Source organism: Heloderma suspectum, chromosome 2 (assembly GCF_057233095.1).
Source record: "Heloderma suspectum isolate Gila_16-S chromosome 2, 16-S_ref, whole genome shotgun sequence".
NCBI classification, from domain to species: domain Eukaryota; kingdom Metazoa; phylum Chordata; class Lepidosauria; order Squamata; family Helodermatidae; genus Heloderma; species Heloderma suspectum.
The window spans coordinates 289,502,088-289,526,595 of NC_139459.1; positions in this window are offsets into that span (position 1 = coordinate 289,502,088).

A 24,508-nucleotide genomic window follows, 5' to 3' on the forward strand; every position below is an offset into this window, starting at 1 on the left:
GGGGCTAAACAAGGCTTTCAAGTTTTACTATTGTTTGTTACACATTAGCATATGGATGTCTTACCCATCTTAGTGCCTTCCAGATGTTTTGGACTACAACTCCCAGCATTCCTGACCATTGGCCATGCTGGCTGAGGCTGCTGGGAGTTGAAATCCAAAACATCTGTAGGACACCAGGTTAGATAAGGCTGGCATAGAGGAAGTCAGACAATGAGGTAAATAATCAATTGGAGGCTGGATACTTTCCCATCCCTGCCATGATCTGTTTGAAGAGAAACATGGCTACACCGAGGAGAAGAAAGGGGCTGGCATCACCGCCAACTCCCCCCGTACCTCTTGTGTCAAAAGCTTCGAAAACAGAAGATATAGGGGAATTATTTACTTTGATAAAGACTTTATCTTTGCAAGTTATGGAGCAAGCCAAAAGGTTGGATTTAATCCAAAATTCCATCACCGCCTTGCAAGGAGCTGTGGATCTAATTAATGCATCTTGGCAAAAAATGGAGATGAAAATTAATGAGCTAAAAGACCGAGTGGCAGGGAATGAAGCTATGACACAAGTTTGTTTTGAAAATGTTTCTGACAGAATTTCTCAACTGGAGGCCTTCACGCGCAGATCTAGCGTACATATTATTGGGATTAAAAATCTGTCTAATGATGTAAAATTGTCTATTTTTGTGGATAAACTTCTGCATGAGATACTCCCTGTCCCATCTGATTATTTACTTGATATTGAGCAGGCATTTCGTGTGCCAAATGCTGAAGGGACTGACTATATGATCATAGTCCAATTTGCAAAAGTCTCCACAAAGAATTATATCCTGTGTTTGGCAAGAGAGGGTGGAAGCCTTTCCTGGAAACAAGATAAAGTTATGTTATTTCCAGATTACATCAAAGAGGTGGCGAATAAAAGAAGGCAATTCATCAAAGCAAAAAATATGGCAAAACAAATGAACTTACAATATTACTTAAAATATCCTGCTACACTTTGCATCGTGTCTGAAGGTCAGATGAAGAAGTTTCTAAATCATGAAATGGCAGAGGCACGGCTGAATGTAAACGTGCGTGAGATTTCTGTTATAACCCCATGAACTGGAATCTTTAAACAAGCTCTGTTAACTGTTTATATTTAGTCTACACAATCCAGGCTAGGTCAGAAGATAAATGATTATACATTTATTCATTTATTCTCTTTCATCTTTCTTCTTTTCTTGCTTTTCGTTTTTCTTTATTCCAAAATAGATATCATAGAATAATAGAATCACAGAATCATAGAATAGTAGGGTTGGAAGGGGCCTACAAGGCCATCGAGTCCAACCCCCTGCTCAATGCAGGAATCCAAGTCAGAGCATCCCTGACAGATGGCTGTCCAGCCTCCTCTTGAATGCCTCCAGTGTGGGAGAGCCCACCACCTCCCCAGGTCATTGGTTCCATTGTTGTATTGCTCTAACAGTGAGGACGTTTTTCCTGATGTTCAGCCGGAATCTGGCTTCCTGTAACTTGAGCCCATTATTCCATGTCTTGCACTCTGGGATGATCAAGAAGAGATCCTGGCCTTCTTCTCTGTGACAACCTTTCTAGTACTTGAAGAGTGCTATCATATCTCCCCTCAGTCTTCTCTTCTCAAGGCTAAACATGCCCAGTTCTTTCAGTCTCTCTTCATAGGGCTTTGTTTCCAGTCCTCTGATCATCTTTGTTGCCCTCCTCTGAACCCTCTCCAGTTTGTCTGCATCCTTCTAAAAGTGTGGTGCCCAGAACTGGACACAGTACTCCAGATGAGGCCTAACCAGTGCTGAGTAGAGGGGAACTAGTACTTCCCGGGATTTGGAAGCTATGCTTCTATGAATGCAGCCCAAAAGAGCATTTGCCTTTTTTGCAGCCACATCACATTGTTGGCTCATATTCAGCTTGTGATCGACAACAATTCCAAGATCCTTCTCGCTTGTAGTGTTGTTGAGCCACGTATCCCCCATCTTGTAACTATGCATTTGGTTTCTTTTTCCTAGGTGCAGAACTGGGCATTTATCCCTATTCAATGTCATTCTGTTGTTTTCTGCCCAGCACTCCAGTCTATCCAGATCACTTTGAATTTTGTTTCTGTCTTCCAAAGTATTAGCTATCCCGCCCAATTTTGTGTCATCTGCAAATTTGATCAGCATTCCCTGCACCTCCTCCTCCAAGTCATTAATAAAACTGTTGAAGAGCACTGGGCCCAGGACTGAGCCCTGCGGTACCCCACTCGTTACCTCTCCCCAGTTTGAGAAGGTCCCATTGATAAGCACTCTTTGAGTCCGATTCTGTAGCCAACTGTGGATCCACCGGATCGTTGTTTCATCTAGCCCACTTTGAGCTAGTTTGCTCATCAGGATATCATGGGGCACTTTGTCGAAAGCTTTGCTGAATTCGAGGTATATGATGTCTACAGCATTCCCACGGTCTACAAGGGAGGTGACTTGATAAAAAAATGAGATCAGATTCGTCTGGCAGGACTTGTTTTTGACAAATCCATGTTGGCTTCGAACATGAACATATGATATGCTGTATATTGTTTGAGGGTGTATTGTGCACATGCATTTTTATATCTAGTATAAAATATATTACTGATTGTTGAAGATTTATTTTAAGTTTTATTATTATATAACACTACATTTCTTTTTAATCATCATTATTATTAATAATATAGGCTACTGGGAATGAACTGTAGGCCTGTTTCTTTGAAGTAAGATTGATGATATGATATTGAAATGTAAGGTTGTTTATTAAACTGTAAGATTGTTAATGTTATAGATATAGTTTTTAAAATAGAATGGCATTGGGGGCCGGAGGGTATTGGAGTTTAAACTTAATCCTTTAAAGGGGAAGGGGAGGGAAAGGGAAAGGAATTTCTTTTCTTTTTCTTTACTTCTTTTCCTCTTTTCTTTTCCTTTTTTTTTCCTTTTTCCTTTTCTTTTTGTTATTGTTGGGTCCTCATAAGAATATTGGAAATGCTGTGAAATTGTAGTATTGATTAGGTCGTTGGTATTCTTGGTATTGTTTATTTCATTTATAAAGATAAAATAAATAAAAATATATTTAAAAAAAAAGAAAAACGGAGTGAACATTCTGACATGGTAGAGATTAGAAAGGGGATTTTACAAAGGACTTTTTAAAGTGTAACAAACTTTGTGGACGGTCATTCACATGGGTAATACTTGGCGAAAAGATCTGTGTCAGAAAAAAATAGCATGGCTCATTCAGTTCAGCTGTCTATCCACATACTGCAGTAAATCCTGCAAAGTCATGGATTTATAAAAATAGAAATGTTAAGGGCTCTGACCTACATGATGGAAGCGTTATGCTATTTGCAGGTCACTACACTTGGACATAGGAGCAAAGCTCTATCTACATTACTGATACCATTTCTAAGGAAAAACCAGGCATACGATTTTGGTATTAGTATTGTTAACAATTATTTTCTCTTGGTCTTAAAGTTATCATTGTGTCAAAGCAGAATCAACAAATTAAAGAAGATGGCCTTAACAGATGGGCACAATCATATGCAAAGGATGCTATATTTTGAACAAAGCTTCTAGCTTGGGGGGTGGGGTGTCGCTTCACGAGATGTTTAATTTGCTTTGTTTTATATTATCTCAAAAATTGTCAGAGCTATTTTTCTTCCCAAAACAACAAGACAGTGACACACTCTTACTGCAAATTGTTGTCTATGGCAAGAGATAAATTTTCTTGAGAAATTCTGCTATCATTTAATACCAAGAAAAAGTTGCTGGTGAGAGCCGTGATTTACTTCAAGGGGGAAGGAAATATATTTTTCATAGACATTCTTATAGATGGAGCCAACTGCTCCTTCCTTCCTGAGTGCTTACTTGATAATTTAGGTAATACTCCTAGTGCCATACCACAGTATTTGCAAACAAAAGCTGAAATATGAGCAGGAGAAACAGATAAGATGGCTAACAGCACCAAGTAAAAGGAGATAAAGCAGTGCTATACTTACATTACTGGACTGGAGAAATACCACTGCTATGCCGTTGGAATGGCTGCCATATCCAATGTGTTCTCAGCCTGGGAGCAGAGGAGAAAACACACAACATGGAAAATACAAAAATGGCATATAAACGGAGCCCCTGGAACCTCCTACACAGCCTACCAATCAGGGCCCATGCCAGTGACAATGCCCACATATGACACTGAGGGAGCCAACTTATGCAGGCTGAGCTGGGAGCATTTCTGTAATGTTGCCAAGCTCAAAACACAAGAAACACAGAGAGCCACAGGTAGCAGTCCATTAAAGCATTGAGAAACACACTTAAGAGATCACTGATTCAAATTCATCCAAAGACACCCAGTTTGCATGATCAAAACAAGCCACTGTGACTTAAATACGCCACAGTGGCTTGTTGGGAGCTGTAGCACATGCTAGGCATGATTTGCATAATCACTGCCTGGACGCAGCTTATTATGTTGTCTGAACCTGGGTGGCATGGCTTGTTGGAGGATTAAACAACCCTCAAATAACCCATGGGCTGTTGCAGAGTTATCTGATTAACCTGCCAACAAGCCATGCTGTCCAGGTTTGGACGACACAGTGGCGGTGTTCCATCCTGTGAAATAAGCTAAACAGTGTGGGTTGTCATTGGAACAACCCACAGTTAACCTGACAGATGATTTGGCTTACCATGGGTTGCTTGCCCCCTCCTTCCTCCTCGGTCCTCCAGCTGGCTCTGGTGCATATCCCAGGGGACTTGGCAGCAGAACCCGTCTTGTCTGCCCCCAAGTCCCTGTCCCCTTTAAAAAACTGTTTTTGTGTGCCCTAAAATTTGTGCAAAATGGTGCTGAAATTTTTTTCCAGACATTTGTGCGCAAATGTCTTTGTAATTTATTTATTTATTTGTTGTTTTTTTGCAATTGCAGCTGTCAAACTAGATACAGCCAAGCCTTGTCTATTGCCTGGTATGTTTCAGCTGTCAAAAGGAACAAAGTGTACTAGGAAACATACAAGGTAATTGACAAGATGGGGCTGCATATACAAGTGCACTCTAAATGAAGCAAAAGATTAAGAATTAAATAGCAAAACCACATACTTGGTATAAAACCACTCTAAATGAAGCAAAAGATTAAGAATTAAATGGCAAAACCACATACTTGGTATAAAACCATATACTTCCTATAAAGCAGTCTACTAAACTCATACAAGTTTGGTATTCAGGGCACTGTGATATCTTATTGGATGGTAGATAAATCCTGAAGTATGAATACCTTTTCATGAGCTCAAGATTTGCCCAAGATTTGTCACCCAGACATTTGTCCCGCCCCAGACATTTTTCTGCCAGAGGCCTCCCCCCAATCCCCCACCCCAAGTCAAGATGCATACTACCCAAGGCTAGTCAAATTATTTGGACAACTGAGACAGAAATTCCCACAAGTGCTTGTCCTTGGCAATAAAAATACAATAATAATAAACTAAATAGCTTACAATTCACTGCCCTTTCATGATGACACTCAAAATTAGCTGCCTGAGGTACTACCCCATTCACCCTAATGGTAGGGCCAGTCTGCCTCAGATTTGTTTTAGCCTCTACCCTTTATGTATGTTGTTTACAAGTGAGTGACAAGAACACCACACACAATGAATGACAAGAACACCACACGCAGGGACAGGATTAACATAGCCATATCCTTTTAGTATTTTAGTCACCTCATGATTCCATTGCCCTGAGAGGCAATGAAGTATGTGTTCCTTTCCATTGGTTCCAGATTCACTGAGGATTCAGACAGAGGGTTCAGAAGCTAGTCAGTAGCAATGTGTCTCAGCTAGTGGTGGCAGCACTTGCACTCTACTAGGATGGATTTTCTAGAACACCTCATATTTGTTCTGTCTTCAGAGCAAGACTTTATAGGTATTTCTAGTTCTGGCATCATAAGCCTTAGCAATCCTTACTTGTTGAGTCTGTTGGACCTGTTGACAGTGGACCACAGTGTTCTTTTTCTAATCTGAAACTTCTGGCAGACAGGAGTCTCAGAGATTCCTATGTGTGGTTCCACAAAGCCCATTGTTGTCACTGGTGCTGTTTAATATCTAAATGCAACCACTGACAGAGAGATTTTCAGTAGCTTTGGAGTGGAGTGTCATAAATATGGGAAAACTGTAGTCTTAAAGGCACCTAAGAAAGGCAGTAAATAAACAAATGAATAAAAAAAGTGATAATATTCAGCTTTATATATTGTTAATAAAGCATCTAGTAGCAGCACACCCACATTGCCTAGGGCAGGGGTCCCCAACCTTTTTGAACCTCTGGGCACATTTTATTTATTTATTTATTTATTTATTCATTTCATTTCATTTCATTTCTATACTGCCCAATAGCCGAAGCTCTCTGGGCAGTTCACAAAAATTAAAACCAAACAACACACAATAACACAATTTAAAATATATAGAACATTAAAACCACAATATAACACTACAACCACAATAAAACCTAGCAGCAGTGCAGGAGTTTAAAATACAAATTTAAAACAGCAAAGCTAAAAATTTAGAAAGCTAAAATGCTAAAATGCCTGGGAAAATAAAAAGGTCTTCACCTGGCGCCGAAAGGAATACAATGTAGGTGCCAGGCGAACCTCACTAGGGAGTTCATTCCAGAGCCAGGGTGCCACAGCAGAAAAAGCCCTCCTCCTAGTAGCCACCCGCCTCACTTCCTTTGGCAGGGGCTCACGGAGAAGGGCCACTGACGATGATCTTAAGGTCTGGGCAGGCACATATGGGAGGAGGCGATCCTTCAGGTAACCTGGCCCCAAGCCGTTAAGGGCTTTGAATATTAACACCAGCACTTTGAATCGGGCCCGGAAATGGACTGGCAGCCAGTGCAGCTGGAAAACTACTGGCGTAATATGAGCTCGCTGGCCAGTCCCTGTTAACAATCTTGCTGCCCTATTTTGGACCAGCTGAAGTTTCCGGGCCGTTTTCAAAGGCAGCCCCAGTTATAACGCATTGCGGTAATCCAGACGAGAAGTTATCAGAGCATGGATAACTGTAGCTAGGCTATCTCTGTCCAGATAAGGGCACAGTTGGTATACCAGCCTAAGCTGATAAAAAGTGCTCCGTGCCACTGAGTTCACCTGTGCCTCAAGTGACAGTTCTGGATCCAAGAGCACCCCCAAACTACGAACCTGATCCTTTAGGGGGAGTGCAACCCCCTCCAGAACAGGTTGAATATCACCTAGCCGGGCAGACGAACCACCCACTAACAGTACCTCCGTCTTGTCTGGATTGAGTTTCAGTTTATTGGCCCTCATCCAGTCCATTACCGTGCCCAGGCACTGATTCAGAACAGCCACTGCCTCACCTGGTTTTGATGAGAAAGAGAGGTAGAGCTGGGTGTCATCCGCACCTCACCTCCGGATAACCTCCCCCAGCAGTTTCATGTAGATGATAAACAGCATGAGGGATAAAATAGAGCCCTGTGGAACCCCATGGCACAATTGCCATGGCACAGAGCAATAATCCCCCAGCACCACCTTCTGGAATCGGCCATCGAAGTAGGAGCGGAAGCACTGTAGTGCAGTGCCTCCAACTCCCAACCCAGACAACCTATCCAGAAGGATACCATGGTCGATGGTATCAAAAGCCGCTGAGAGGTCCAGGAGAATCAACAGGGTCACACTCCCCTTGTCCCTCTCCCAGCAGAGGTCATCCCACAGGGTGACCAAGGCAGTTTCCATTCCAAAACCAGGCCTGAAGCCCGATTGAAATGGATCTAGATAATCCGTTTCATTCAACAGTGCCTGGAGCTGTCCTACAACTACTCGCTCAAGCACCTTGCCCAGGAAGGGGATGTTGGCCACTGGCCTATAATTGTTAACATCCTCTGGGTCCAGGCTAGGCTTTTTCAGGAGTGGTCTAATTACCGCCTCTTTTAAAGCGGCAGGCACCACTCCCTCTCTCAAGGAGGAATTTACAACCTCCTGGACCCAGCCAGACATCTGCTCCTTGTTTGATTTAATAAGCCATGAAGGGCAAGGGTCAAGCACACAAGTGGTCGATTGGACTTGACCAAGCACCTTGTCCTCAAGCCTCAGCAACTGAAACTCATCCAATAAAACTGGACCAGATGGTGCTCTGAACGCCTCTACCGATGGAACTGCATTAATGGTGGTGTCCAATTCATGATGAATCTGAGCGACTTTATCTTCAAAGTGCCATGCAAACTCGTCATAGCGTGCTACCGAGGGTTCCACCGTCTCTCTCCCTGGCCCAGAATGTAACAGGCCGCGAACCACTCGGAAAATCTCCGCTGGACAACATTGAGAAGATGCAATGCTGGTGGAAAAGAACTGTCTCTTTTCCACCCTCACCACCATAGAGTAGGCTTGATAGTGGGCTCTTACCTGTGTTCGGTCAGACTCAGCACGAGTTTTCCTCCACCTGCATTCTAGCCGTCTCCCCTCTTTGGGGAATTTGAGAAATTGCTGGGAGCACCACCACAAAATGCCTCCCATGGAGGATGTGGCTAGTCAGATAATGGCTGCCATGGCAGCCTGGCTAGTGAAAAGTGAGGTAAAGTGGTGGTGGGGGTGGGAAGAGAAATAGTGAGGCTAGAGGCTGGGAGGGGGAAACAGCAAGGCAAAGGGGTAGAGAAAGAGCAAGGCTAGAGGCTAGAAAGGGAGAGAAATAAAAAGTCTAGGGATGGGGAAGGGGGAGAAATAGAAGCAAAGGGGTTGGGGGTGAGAAATAGCAAGGCTAGAGACTGGGAGTGGGGAGAGAGAGAGCAAAGGAGAATGGTCTGTGTGGGTGGAAGATTGGGCAGGGAAAAAAGTTACCCTTCACTTCTCTGCCTGCCTGCCTGCCTGCCTGCCTGCCTGCCTGCCAACAGCTGATCTGCAGCAGGTTCAGAAACAGGAAGGAGTACTTGGTGTCCTAACATTTTTCAAGGATTTATTTAAAAAAAATTGTTTTGAAAGTGGCATGGAGTGGAGAGCTTCATGGGCAGTACCAGAGGGCCCAATGGTCATTGGACTGCTGGCCTAGGAAGCTGGTGTCCCAGTGATGGGTCAATGGGGTATTATGAAAATCGACTATTATTCTCAGGAAAAATAATGCAGGGCCAAACTTCTGAGGAATACTTTGCCATGAGGGGATGGGAGAAGAAGCAGACACAGTTTGGTGAGCTGCCACAATTTATCTCCCAGTGGTGGCCCCTCCTTCCCCCAACTGCCACCAAAGGGGTGCCTGAGGAAACATCTTGCCCAGGGGCAATGGGAGAAGAAACAGATTAGGCTTGAACTCAAAAGAAAAACCACAGAAGAAAAGAAAGAAAAGAGGAACAGGTCAGCAAAGAACAGGCCAGGGCAGATAGACAATAGAGGTACAGTACAAACCTGAGTTAAACTGATATAGTTTCACCCATCCATCTGGGCAAATGAATCAAGCATCATCATCCTGCTTTCCCCCCATTTGCCAATCCGTTTCCTTGGGTCTCATGTCTTTTTAGATTGTGAGCCTGAGGGCCAAGACTGTCTGATTATTGATTGTTGTAAGCTGCTCTGGAAGTCTTTTCACTGAAGAGCAGGATATAAATGCCTTGAAAGAAGACATACATACATTAAAATATTCTCAAATGTTCTGCAGACCACAGTTTGAGAACCTCTGCTCTACAACAACTATTTCTGACAATGCATTATGGCTGTTATATACTTTTGCTTCCTTTTTCTCAAGGGTCAAGAAGATCAGAACAACTTTTCAAGTGCAGTTCCTTTCTGAGAAGGCAGCCGTAAGTGTCTTGTTCTGAAAAAACTTCTATAAAATGCTGGGCTGGCACAAGACCTCCAACTGCCTGAGGCAGGAGGTCATGCTGCTGCCCTCTCTTCTCTCCCCCCTGGCCATAATGATGATGGTGCCCACCACTTTCTGGAGTGCTGGGTGGGGCATGCAGTTCTCCTGTGGCAGAATTCACCACCCTTTAAGATCTGCCACCTGAGGTGGAGGATTCACCCTGCTTCATGGAAGAGCCGGCCCTGATAAAATTATGAACAACATTTCTGTCTAAATCCTTCATATTTGTTTCCATAATTTAAGAAATTCCCTACCTAGCTCAGTTGAATCAATCCATAATTTAAATTTGACACACTAAACTGTAGTATGTTCAAGAACTGAGTTGTTACCAATGAACATCTTCTGGATGGGGATTCTGTGTGTGCATGTGTGTGTTTGTGTGTGTGTGTGGGGGGCTTTTGTAGGCCACAACAGTATGCAAAAAATTGAAGTACTGAAATTACATTACTTCAAATGAAAGTTGAATAATTAGCTGACAAAATAATAGTCTTAATCTCACTTGATTAATACAGCAGATGTTGTCTGATTGTTTTGGTGTTAGGTTTTAACTGTTGTAGTAACTAATAAAAGGCAGTAGAGCATTGCATTGATAATAGCTGGTTATACTCCAAATTCTACTTCTAATAAACTTTTGGATTCAAACCAAAGACAGCTGCATTTCTTATGCTTACCATTAAGCAATCGGTAGGTGCAGCTAGGGGTAAACTTTGTAGTGGGTGGTAGTTTTGCTGCTGTGGATCTTTCTGTTGCACAAGACTGTGATTTTGTCAAACCACAGAGAAGAATGGGCAGCAACAGACAATGGTTATGTTCTGAGGCAAATTTGAAGAAACAGTTCATCAGCTTACGCAGTATGCTGAGTTGCTACTTTTTCTAGCAAGTTTCCTATGCCTAAATGAGGAGAAAGTTACATCAATATTTCCAGCATATAAGTGCTCAAGTGACAAGAAAAGATACAAAAGATGTAGCTAGCTGTGTTGGTCTGATAGGGAAAAGAAAAGAAACCCCAAAATCACAGTATGGAATACCTCAGATAGGCTGGAGGAACACTCCACTGGTGCAGCTGTTCCACCAGCTAAGATACGCTGATGGAATGGCTCAAATGGGGCAGAGTCATGGACAGGATGGGAGCAGCAAAGGGGAAGAGCAAACGTACACCATATGCTATACTCCAGACCACAACCAAGCTCCTGTTGATGGCAGAACTTTACACGACCAGAGAGATTTAGCTCAGCGCTGTGTGCCCTATCATCTGAGTAATGGGTTTATTTATTAATCTATTTATTTCAAGTATTCTTATCCCACTCCTCAGCCAAAAAGGCTCCTAGAATGGCTTATGTACAGTCAGTAAAACAAGACAGCCCCTGCCCTCAGCCTTACAGTTTAAAAACATAAGACACACAAGGAAGAAAAGATGGAGAAGGAAGAGGAAAAAATTAAGTAGTCTTTCAGCAGAGCTGATGGAATGCCCCTGCTTTCCCCCTCTCACTTCCCTCAGTACAGCTTGCTGGAATGGCTGCATTATTAATGTTACTGGCAATGTGTTTTTCTAAAATAAGCTCCCATAGCTCTTTCTGAACTTCTGTGGTTGAAATTGTTGCATAACATGTGAGGATAACTCCCCACGTCCACAATGAAAATCAAATTATATTCACATGTTTAGGGCCTCATATACACAACAATGTTTGACAGCAGGTATGAAACAATGCTGCTAAGAGCTGTTAGTAACAAATACATGATTAAGTGACTACTGCGGAGATCCATTGGTGTAAGAGAATGATGGTACACTGTTTTTCTATAAACAGAGTGTCCACAAATGGTGTCTCATTATTCCCAGGGGCAAATGCCTCAGAGTATTCTTACTATCGCGTGCCATGCAAAATTCTAATTTCTAACTCTTCTCTACAAACGTATCTTATGGTAAACATATGAAGTTTGGGATATGTGCATAATAATTTGTAATTGTGCACATTTAACCTGTTTGGCTGTTGAGCGTATTGACCTATTGGTATGGATTGAACAAAAGAAATGCAAGCAGACAATAAGGGATGCAAAAAGTAGTTTGAGGAGCACACTGCAAGTAACATCCAGGCCAATAATAAAGAATGCTTTAAATACATCAAAAGCAGGAAACCAGTTAGGGAGGCAGTTGGACTGTTGGATGACAATGGAGTTAAAGGAATACTAAAGTGGATGAGGAGATTGCAGAAAATGACAACATGACATTCGTATAGAAAGTTGTTCAATCTGTTTTCCTTAATTTAAAGTTATTTAAACTACTTGCTTTATTAATTTAGCTATTTCCTCCTCCACTGCTGTTCTTTAGAGCTCAGGTTTGCCATCATCTCTTGAGAAATAATAATAATGACAGGTATGAACAAGTATAAACAAAGTTCCTGCCCACACAAGACTTCCCAAGCTCTTATATAAAATTTATCTAATGTTTTAAAGTGATATATCACATAACATATTTGTTCTTTTTTGAGTGATAGAAATACAGGACCAGCCACAGAAATGGAAGGGCACTTCTTTTATTCTAGTAGGGAACAGATAAGACAGTAGTATTTAGTTATTAATTTAAATCCATGACCTAGTTTGCATGTCTGTAGGTTTCTAATACAGCTTACCCTCCATGCACTTTTCCTTGATCTTTCAGGCCCCAATCCAGATGGGGAGAATGGAGTGCCTGAGACCAGCAAAGATACTGGATGTTACCCTTGTCCTATATTACCTTATGAAGTATCTGAGCCTTACTGTATTGCTAGAAGAATCCTCCTGTGAGTTGACCCATCCCAGTTTGTTGCTTGTAAGCGAGCACAATTTGTGACACTGCACAACATCATGAGTGATCACAGGGCATGTCAGCCTAAGCTTCCAATTTCCTGGCTTTCTGGAGCTTGAGCAAACATGAGATAGCCTTAACTCTGGTCTTAAACTGGTAGGTTTTTTTTTATAATTGAATCTTCTGGCTTTTAAAAAGGAAATGTATTATTACAGTGTTCTGAAAACAACAACACACAAACTAAAAAACAAACCATGCACAAGTCATTAACTGGGTAGACGTGTGCAAATGAATAGGTATGTCCCTGTATGTTCAGAAAGGCTTAGTTCTAAGTAAGCCTGCACAAGATTGTAGCTTTGCCTTTTCTCTTTCCTCCCTCTCTTCATCAGTGGTCTATCGGACAGAATGACTCCTCGGCTCTCAAAGTTACGTCACTCTTGTCTCAGGTGACAGTTCCTTCTACCCCTCCCCCATTGTCAGAATGCTGACAGCAGAACTGCACTTAGGCATGCTTGACTTATGTCGGGCATCAGGATTATAAATCTTGATTATAAATCTAGTTGCCACGGATAGAGGAGACAGTTGCCCTCCAAGTGCAGAGGACAGGAACAGCAAGAAAAGGAGACTGGAGTCATTCCTGCACCCCCTCCTCCTTGCACGTAGAGCTTACAGGTGAGCAGAATGACTGAATGGGGCTACATTATCACAATCATTTTAGTGTTGTGCCAAAAATTTATCCCACATTTTTTTCAACCATTCCCATTCAATTTGATAGAAGAGAACTTGCTTTCAAAAAGAAATTCAATGGTGAAGAAATTTCAGAGAAATTCTCGTGGATTGGGTTTGGGTTTCTTGGGCTTACCTTACTTAGGAGTGAGCATAAGGGTCCTGGTTTTTTTATTGTACAGTCATCTCTCTGGCAGCTTGTAGACTCCTCAGCTTCCTTCAATTAAAGCCCAGTGGAAGGCATCATGAGGTAATTCTTCCCATAGAGCTTTTTCAGATCAGGAAGTTCAGGCAGTCTGGGAGTAGGGGTGTACGAAACCCCGCTTACCTGGCTGTGCCGGGTTCCGCTGGGGGGGGAGGTGCTCTATCCCTCCCCCCGGAATCCTTGAAAGCCGGCTGTGCTCCGCAGCAGCTCCACGGAGCAGCCAGCCAGGCCCAGGCCAGAGTTGTCCACAGCCGGATTTCCGGCCGCAGAGGGCTCTGGGTAAGGGAAAAAACAAACAAACGCGTACGCAAATGGTGGCGGCTACAGCCGCCGCCATTTGCGTATGCCTTTTTTTTTTTACCCAGACGTTTTAGGCTACGTAAAAACTTATGTAGCCTATCACATCTGGGTAAAAAAAAAAAAAAAGCATACGCAAATGGCGGTGGCTACGGCTGCCGCCATTTGCGTTCCTTATTTTTCTTCATCTTTTTTTTTTTTTTACAGAGACGTAAAAACTTACGTAGCCTATCACATCTCTGTAAAAAAAAAAAAAAAAGACAAGACTGCAAATGGCAGCGGCGGCAGCCAGTCAGAAAACCGGCTGCCGCCGCCGCCGCCAGGAACATCCACCCCAGGTAAGTCTCGTCCCGGGGGGGATCCGCGGGGGGGCGGCAGGCCATTCCACCATGGAGTTCGGGGGGCCGAATGCACTGGCATTCAGCCTCACCGAGATCTGTGGCGGAATTCTCTGACATCCCTATCTGGGAGGCTGGCTGCGATTAGGTAAGCTCAAAAACACCACAAAAATAAATTATAAAACACCCTGAGAATGAGGCAGAACAATGGAAGTCCCTTTCATGGGGAATTTTCCCCCCAGGAAATTGGAGGACATATTTTGGCAGAGCACTAACTCCACCTCATCCCTGGAGCTAGACACAACACTCCTCCCCTCAAACCAGCATTGTGATGGATGCAAAATGGGGCCCAGCCTGCCAACACAGTTGATGTTGCTGCAGCACAAAAATCCCAGAAACCCCTACCAAAAAAGAAGCTGTGCTACAAGCTCTGCCAATGGGGAGCCCTACCGGTGAGAAATGGTTGAGAATTTCTCCTTCCACTGGAGAAATTCAGTGAAATTATCTCCCAAATGTCTCTGCCCACAAATAAGGTGGAGAATTTCAAGAGGCCATTTGCGCACAGCTCTAAACCATTTTACTAAGTGCACCTAGAGTGTGAACACATATTCAGTGTGTGAATAGCCCTAGTGTGAGACACAATCCTTGCACATCTTTTTCCTACCAAACATTAAAGAACAGCAAAGATTGGGGCCCCGATACTGTCTTTTTGCCTTCAGAAAGTCAGCACATGGGCCCCAATCCCCATGTTTCCTTTACCTATTATGTGGAAAGGAAGATCAGGGATCTAGGGCCTTGTACTGCGTTTCTACTTTCAAAAAGGTGATAGGAGGTCTTAATCCTTCTGCTTCCCCCACCTATGCATTCCATCCCCACCCCCCACCCCCAAACACAAAAATTCCCTGAGGATCAAACTAAACATTACTTTGAAGGTGTAGCTAGGGTTTTTTTTACTCAAGAGTAGGTGTATGGGACCTAATATGGATCATGACCCTAGAGTGGAGGGTAGGGGGCTTTAACCTTTTGTTGTACACCTGCAATTTACAAAACAACTTCATGCAATTTTGGCAATGTAAATTGGAGGTGTGAGGGGCCTGGTCCAGATTGGAAATAATAAAAGTCCCCCTTCTCGCTAGAGTCCCAATCTGTGTAGTAAAATGTAGTCTGACCTTGTGAAGTCACATTTCATAACTAAATAGGCACTGAACATAGAATACAGTAGATTTCAACAAAGATTCCTCCTGAAAACACTGGAGTACTGGCAGCATTCTAGCTTCAGAATGGAACTGAGCATGCATGACATAACTTTGCCAGCAGTTGTTGCCACAGGTTATAATGGGGCAGAACAAGCTGAAAAAACTTTGAACTGCTGCTTAGAACATCACCAGACTAATGAAAGGCACACACACTTCCTCGGCAAGCCTGAGTCAAATATCAGTAGTTTTCACCAAAATGTGAAATATATATGATGCGCTGAAAACTGGAATTAAAAGGGCAAATGTGTCAAGTTTCAACACTTGCTGAAAATGGCTGTATCTGTAGCAATTTTTCATCAGATTGGTCTGAAAATTTGTACAATTTTAGACTTCCATCAGGTAGATCATGGGTGCCTTGTTTCAAGTTAATAGCTCTCAATGGTTGTCATTTTCATAAACAATTGGAATTTAAGACTTATAATGGTAGAACCTTTCTTTTTTGCAACTCACTTTAGCTAAAGGGACACTCCCGAGCCCCTTTAATGTATACAATTAAAAAACCCCAATAAAATGTTAATACGAACAGCAAAAAAACCCAGGAAGAACAAGCAGCAACTACCATGCAATAATGAGCTAATCATTATCAGTAGGTGTTCCTTGCTGGCTGCCTGAGAGGGCAGCCCACAGTGCTTCCTACATTATCTCTTTGACACCCTCCCTTGTCACAAAAACAGGAACTTCATAAGTATGTTGTTAATGCTTCACTGTGTGCTGTATGAGTCCTAGAGGTGGGACACATCTAAAAGTTCCTTATTCTATTTTGCTTCACCCCTCCCCCTACTTTGGCAGAATCAAAACTTGTAACATGTGATGACACTATGAAAGATATTCTGGAAAATCAAAGCAAACTTTGTCCATCACCAAAGTACACAAACCAAACTACTTTGGATGTCTTGACTGCACACTTTTAAAAGCTGACTTAGGTTTTGACTGACACACTTTAGGAATCTGTATTCTTAAGAGTGACCAGCTGAGCACAACTAAATACATGCTGTCAAGATTGTAAGATGTATATAAAAAGGTTAAAGGCATCTAAGTAGCCAATCAACGGTGGATACAACGGTGAGGAGGAGGATAATGTAAGCCGCCTTGAGTTCCTTGCGAGAGGGAGAAAGGCAGGGTATAAATGCAATAAATAAATAAATAAATAAATAAATAAATAAATAAATCATATCTCGCATGCTACTGTGCTTAGGTTATCCTACAAGAAATAGGTCACAGAAACAGAAGCTTCAGACTCAATGGCTGTACTGTTTCCTTGCTACTGCTTTACATTCTAGCTTGCCTGCCTGCAATATACAGGAAGCCATGCAATACCAGACTTTAGGGAAACTTCTAGACTCAACACACTGTGTGTGTGTGTGTGTGTGTGTGTGAGTGTGAGAGAGAGAGAGAGAGAGAGAGAGGGGAGATGGGTGGTGGGTATGTTAATCTTTAGCAACTTTTAGAAGAACATTTTAATTTTCCATGTCTTTCCTTGTTCCAAACTTTTAGAACTGGCAAACACCTTCTCTTGCATATTTTGGCAAGTCATGAGCACTATTTGTTTTTCATTCCTTTCAGCTGCTCTGGTTATCAAAATGTTTCTCACCTAGAAACCGACAAAAAAAACCTTGTAAATTTTCTGGGGTATTTGTTTTCCTTTGCAATTAGTAATATTTTAAATAATGCTAAAAAAAAAAAAAGTTTTTTAAAGTGAGATTTTTTTCTCTGTACCAGCAGCTGCTACTGTCTGGAAGAAGTGGAAGTGGCCTGCAGAACTGCCTGGGATATATTTGTTCCTCTGTTACATGTCCAAGTATTCTCTAGTCTAGTACATGATAATTGCTGATCATGGGTGAACTGCTATAGAAGTTCAGGGAGATTTTGTTTCTCTCTCCACTGTTCAAAGCTGGATTTTAGAGTACCAGCTTATTTTTGTCTCCTCCATTTTATCAACAGTGTTTACCACAAATCATGGTTAAAAAAATGGCTGAATGATTTCCATTCTGAATTGTATTGCTTCTCCAGTTAAGCATATGCCCAATGGGTAATTTCGTCCATGTTCTTAAATGAGAGCCTACCCTGCAGTCTCACATCCCTATTATCTTTCCTCCATTATCTTGTCTTATGAGTTAAATGTAGCATCTTCCTTACTGTTCTTGCACCTTTACAGTACTCCTTTTCTACACTGGTCTTGAATATGCAACCACACTTCTGGTGTCTGCTGTTGTAGCTTTTATCTTGCAAGAAGCAGCCACTTGGGTTGTGTCAGCCACATTTTATTGCTATGTGCACATCGTCCAATTATGTCAGCACAGTAATTTCTTGATATGTGATTGTAAAGAGCTGTTCCTCATGGATGTACCTAAATTTGGAACACCCCCCCCCCCTTCACAGAATGAGCTTTGCAAGCTTGGCAGTCAACCTCCTTTTAAAGTTTTATTTACACAAGACTGTCTCAGTCTCCCACCCTTTCCCTTGTAACACACTACATCTTTCCACCTCCCAACCATGGGTTTTCCGCACAGAGACAGAAATCACAAAAATTTAACAGCTGATTTTTGTTTATTTATGTATTTATTCAATAAAAATGTACTTTTTACAGTCATAGTAGTATTTTGCATATTAAATGGCCTGGCCCCATTTGACAAAAACGCAAAGGGGTAGCAGGGATTTTTTTTTTTAAGTGCCCCAATACGGAGCTTTTTCCTGTCATTTTCCTCCCCCCCCCCCGCCCCAATAAGTGGGAGCTGAAGGTAAGTGGGATGTAGCTGCATCCTTCCTGATTATGTCACTTTTTAACCCCACCCCCAAAACACAAGTGTTAGAGGCCACAAGGAGTTTAAATGCATTTCTTTTGACTCTACACACATTTTGCTGTTTGAATACAAATCATAGGCAGCTGCTCCAAGTGTACCATAAGAATTATGAATTTAGCATATGTCAGAACAAGAGGGCTAAACCAAATCTCGGCTTTGGTACAATATTCTTATCCCTCCCTCTTTCCTCCCCTCCACCACTCAAAACATAAATGAAAATTCCCCCACCTGTTTTTTTAAGATGGTGGTGGCCCTGATGCAATGGAGAAATAGAATAACATAACCTTGATTTATTGTAGAATTAATTCTACTTTAGTCCTTTAAAAAACGTGTATCCCAAAATGCATTAATGCCACTCCTCAGAGTTCTTGCTCCTTCTGTTGGGCAAGAAAATAACAAATAGGATTCATGACAGGCAGGACCGTCACCAAGCGGTGGATAGAGGCATAACATTTGCCTGCACATTAGGTTCAAATGTGTGATAAAACCACTAACCGCTCCGCAGGATGATACAGGCAACCACCTTGCCACGTGTTTAAACACACATCTGTGGTAAGTAACCATTTGATCTGTGTGCGCGCGCGCACGTGCGTGTGTGTGTGGGGGAGAATGACGGACGGACTGGTTTTTTGTACATTCATACAAAACCCCATTCCAGCTACCCAAATAGAGTTCTGGACCCGAGATCCACTCGGACACATGGCACAATAAGGGAAAAATTATGATACAGCCTCTACCCCAGCCCTGCCCCTCCACAAATAAACACAGAACTGGGTCAGGCGATTCTGCTATAAAACTCGTGGAAGTCCCTCTCCATGAAGATCTCGCTCTCGATGACATCGTCCTCGGAGGGGAAATACTGCAGGCTCTCCTCCTGGAGCACACCTTCCAAGCAGTCTCCGAAAAAGCGCCGTCCGGGCGCCTGCGATGGGACGTCGCCAACCGCCGGCGAGAGGGGCACGGCGGACGGCGACCCTTCGGCGGCCGGGCAGTCCATGAGCGCCCCGCGCGCGTTCTCCAGCACGCCCAGGTACGAGTCCATGTCGAGCGGGTCCATCTCGCAGTCCGAGCCGCCGCTCTCCTCGGTGCCCACCGAGTCCGACCGGAGGTGCAAGAGCTGGTACTTCTCGTGCATCAGGAACTGGTTGGTGTTGCGAGGCGCCCGCATGCCCGGCGCCCGCTTGCCCATCATGTTGACTGGGCGGAGGGACAGCAGCACCCGGGGCCGCGTGGGCCGGTAGCATCGGGGCCAAGCCTTCGCTTGTTGCTGCTGGTGCTGGTGGTAGTGGTGGCGGCCGTGCGCCCTGGAGAAGCTGGGGTTCCTGCCTCGCCTCCGATGGTGCCAGCCGGGCCTGCCGCCGCCGCAGACCCTCCTGGGCTGCTGCTGCTTTTCCTTCAGCTGTTGCACCCGCTGGAACGCCCCTTCCGGCACCTCTTCGTCCCTGCCCTCCGGGGGGGGCTCCCAGCAGCGGGTGCTCAGGGCCCCTTTGCCACACATGAGCAGCTCTTCCCTTCTCAGCATAGCAAGGCCGCTCTTCTCACATGCTCCTGGCAGCCCGGGACAGCTGCCAAGAACCCCCGAAGCAGCAGCAGCAGCACCGACGTGACTCCCTCCTCCGCTCGCTCCGTCTGCCCTCGCTTCCAGTTCCTCCTCGGGGACCTCCCCTTTGCTTTCTCCTCGGGTCGGTTCCTTGAGAGCTCCAAAAGCCCTTCAGCCAGATTCCTGCCGCCGCCGCCGGGGCTTTGCTCGTCTCGTTCTACCTTTTCACAATCCGCTCGGCTTTTTTCTTGACCAGAGCTTTTTTACAGCGCATAGCCCGGCTGAGAGGCTGCAGGCTGAGGGGCAGCTTGACCGGCTTCAGCCTGCCTGCTGCTCACAGGAGATAGTCTCGCCTCCCTTGCTAGAGTATTTCTCAGGCCCAAACCCTCTTTGCAAGAACTGGCTTAAGAAAAGGGGGCTTGTGCCGGAGACACGGGGAAGAGGGAAAGCGTAAAACGTCACTGGCCCGTGCCTATACGCCGCCCTCTGAAAAATCCCTCCAGCTCCTTCGGGTTCTGAGTGTTCCGCGCTTTGCCTCGCCCACGTATATATACAATTTGGAATGACCCATTCTCGGCCGCTGTAGAGGGGCGAACCGTTTCCCATTAAATCAACTCTTTTCCAATTCCTTAAACTGAGGGAAAGCACAGACACTCGGAGTCATACGGAAAGAAAATCACGGATGTTGTTGTTGCTGTTGTGCCCTCCATCTCTCGTTTTTTTTTTTGTGGGGAGGGGTGTACACATTGGTTTGGACCAAATCTTCCGGCGAGTAATTTTCTCCTGAGCTCCTATGCACAAACGGCACTTACGTCCGCTTCTCTTCCTAAAACTAGCTCTTCCAGATCTCTTCCGCAAAGTACTTAACTGACGGTGAAAGCACAAACCAGTGGGTAAAATGGCTCAGAGGGGAGCATTGTACCAGGTGAAGGCAAAGGGAGCGTGGCCGTCTGAGGAAGTTGGTAGATGCATAGTAGGCAGAATGGGCAAATTGTGGATCCTCTCCCTCGCTGAAGGCTGCTGTTTTGCAAACTGCAATTTCAGGGACATTCAATGGTAGCGTAATTCCTAGCCCTATTGCTTCTTACTCTGTTTCTCTCCTCAGTTTAACTCCTTCTTGCCCTTTAGTCTTGGGTGGACCCCCAGGAAATAGCTGGGAGACGGTTCCGCCATCCTGTCTCCCTGCTACGAAGAGAAAATGGTGGATGGTGTTTCTTGATGGTGGACATATTTGTCTGTTTTCACTTCCACCTCGGTCCTAAGCATATTGATCTGGAAGCAAGGCCCGTTTATTTCAGCAGAGCTAGCAAGTAAATATGCTCAGGATCGCACCCTCCTCGGTGGGAGGAGACACACACGATGACATAACATCCCCAGACATAAGCTGCTCGGGGACGCAGCTGCCCTAGGAGCTTACTGAAATATTTCTTCCTACTTACTACACTAGTGAAACACAGACTGCAACCCTATACCCGTTTACCTAGGCGGAAGCCCCATTGAATTCAATTGGTATTACTTCAGAGTATGTATACATGTATGTATAGGATCGCGCTGTGATTGTCTTAAACCAATCAGAATAAGGCTGCGGTACTATTACTGGACAATAAGCTTCAGTGAACACAGTGGTAATTTCTTCTGAGTAAATAAAAGCGTAGATTGCATTGTCCGAAGTGAATTTTTTAGAGGTGGTTCAGTCAGTGGAGGCTGGTGGCTCCGATTTCGGTGGGGCTGTGAATCCATTCTGGGCTGCAGTCAGAACCAGCCAGAACTCTAAAGGAGCTATCCAAGGGCTGAACCCTATACCCCAAATAGGTTCAGTACCTGGGATAGCTTTTTTTTTTTTTTTTAGAGTTCTGGCCGGTTCTGACTGGAACCCAGAAAGGGCTCACAGCCCCACCGAAATCGGAGCCACCAGCCTCCGCTGGGTTCAGTTTAAGAAAACGGAGAGATGTGCCTAACTAGTCGGCTCTCATTGGTAACAGAAGAATATTATTTTTTAAGAATGTGTGTATATTTGAAAAGGCTGTGCTATATACTCGAATGCATCCATGCAATGGCGGTGGCACGAAAACCCCCTGGAAGAGGTAGGAAGAAACGGAGCAAACGCGTTCCTGCGGGGATGATTTTAAGAGGGAGGGCGACTTCGAAGGGACGTGCGCGCAGCCTGTTCTGCAGCTCTTGTTTATAATCGTCACGTGGAGCAGTTCTTGCACACCTCACCCGCACCCGCAAAAGACGAGTAAACAAACTGGACTGTCTCAGGAAGAGAAGTCAACGTAAGCTCTGCCGTTCCTTAATTTTTGTCCTCCGAGTTCACTTTGGTCAGTGGATTTTTCAATATGGAATTTTTGTTCACAATAACGCCACAGCGATATTTCCACAGATTTTAGTTAGGCTTTTAAAAGATTTATTTATTTATGTACTTATTAGAATCAGTATTATTTTTCCGTGTTGGGTATACTGATAAAAGCTCAGGCACTTATCTAGGAGTTTAGATAAATCTACACCTTGTTGCGTAATGGTAAATAACTTAGATTGAAAAATCTTGGACTTTGTATTTATGGAAAGCAGTATGGTAGCCTAAGGGGACATGCGGAGGTCTGGCCCCCTTCCTTGAATTTTCAGGCGGATCTGTGTGTTTTTTTGCATTGTTACTGAAGGAAAACTCTACCCCTTTTGCTTACAGAGATATAAGGAAAAAGGCGAAGGCAGTATGCTAGCCAACTGCTTGAGGCAAAACTATAGTTATGTCAATCTGTTCTTTTACGTATCTCTTTGTAAAAAAAAACAACCCAGCAGCTGCAGCCAGAGGTGGGGTGGGGAGGGGGGTGAGAAAGAGATCAAGGATAGGGACAACAGCGCCTGGTGATATGGTTTTTAACCCCTCACCCATTGCTATTTGCAGCAGCTTCCATCTCAGGGCACATAGGAGGGGGTGGAGGGGACGTGTGTGTGTGTGTGTGTGAATGAGATTAATATTCCCCTTCCTCTGTGACCCAGTCCTGATTTTGGATTATGGCCCTCCTCCTGGATGCCATTAAGAGCAATGCTGCCCTTAGCTGCCATTAAAAGATTTAATGTTCCCATTTATTTATTTATTTACAATATTTGTATACCGCTCCACATCCAAAGATTTCAGAACGGTGAACAGCAGATAGAATAAAAGATTAAAAATCATGTTAAAATAATTATCCCATCTGTCATTTAAAAAAGGAAATAGAGACATGTATGGTTTAGTTATTAATGCAACATGTAGCTTGGCACTCAGTATGAAGTAAACTTGCCTCTGCCTACCAATGTTCTGGGCAGGTAGGTAATTTTAGACCCTGGATTCAATTGTGTGTGTGTGTGTGGGGGGGGGCTTTACACAGCCATGTGTATTACTTCAGATGTGAAGCATACAACTAACATTTCTCATCCATACCTCCACCATTCCATGCTTTACAACGCCTTCTACATTCCTTATGTGTTGGAATGTTTGCCAACCTGATTTAAAAAAAACACAGAAAACTCTGAGCATGTGCAGTTTTGCCTTTTAAGTTCACTTAAATTATACCATCATCATGACTACAGGAATAAAAAGGAGTTTGCAGTTCTGCCACCCTGATCCCCTTATCAGCTCATCTGCTGCTTTCTGGGTGGTCATTTGGCACCCCCCTGGGCCCTGAACTTTATCCCCAAGGTCCAGTCCTAGCTGCACCACAGGTTCTGGCCAAGAAGCGTGAACTGACAAGCACTCTAGGCCTTTATTTCTAAATTGCATGCAGTTAGATTTTAGGGGATTTTTAACGCAAGAGGCAGGGCAATCCTGCCTCTAAATCTGGAGTGCTCAGACTCTGGAGCTTCCAACATATCCTAAGCCCTACTGCGCTCATCCTGGCAGGGTGGAAGTGAGGAGAATCAGCCTTCCTTTTTTCCTTCCTACTTCCCTCCCATTGCTTAGGGCACGCTCACAACTATTCCACTGATTCAGGGAGTGTCCCCACTTCCATGTGAAGGGAATGTGCTGGGTGTGTTCCATTTACATCGGGGATATAAGAAGTTCATAACGGCATGTAGGTGCATGAAAGGCAGAAGGATCTTGCTCAGGAGCTCACCCATCATCTCAAAGGCAGTAAACTGCACGTAATCTTCAACCACCTTGAAGAGCTTGTCCAACCCCACCCCCCGCAACACCACAAAATCATGCCCCACCCACAGCTGTCTTCAGTAGGAACACTTCAGCAGATATGAACTCAGATCTATTGTTGAGGCAGCCAAAATACACAATTTCATAGATATACCCAACTACCCATTCCACTTGTCCACTCACAAGACTGTTCTGGCTAGGGCTGATAGTCAGCTGAGTTGTAGGCCAAAACATCTGGAGCAGTGGGACAGTGGAGCCAGGGCTCACAGAGATGCAGCACCAGCACTTTTTGATGAGCAGGGATGCTGATGTCATATGCAGTTCCCCCCTTCAGAATTCCCTGTTCCTTCTGAGCTTGGCTGCAATTTTCACAGTAGCTGGAGGAAACTGAATTTTTCAGCAACAATATATTGTTTGATGTAATGCAAAGTATTCTGGGGTGGCTTGGTCTGGAATGGGCAGTTAAGAACCATTAGCTTTACAAAAAGCCTGCTCCTGGTGGAAATGAAAACTGCTAGAACAGGTTTGTTGATATGTATCAACAGAGCAACCTGAATTGTTGGACTCTTCTTGGGGGCGTGGCTATGGAGACTGTCATGAACACC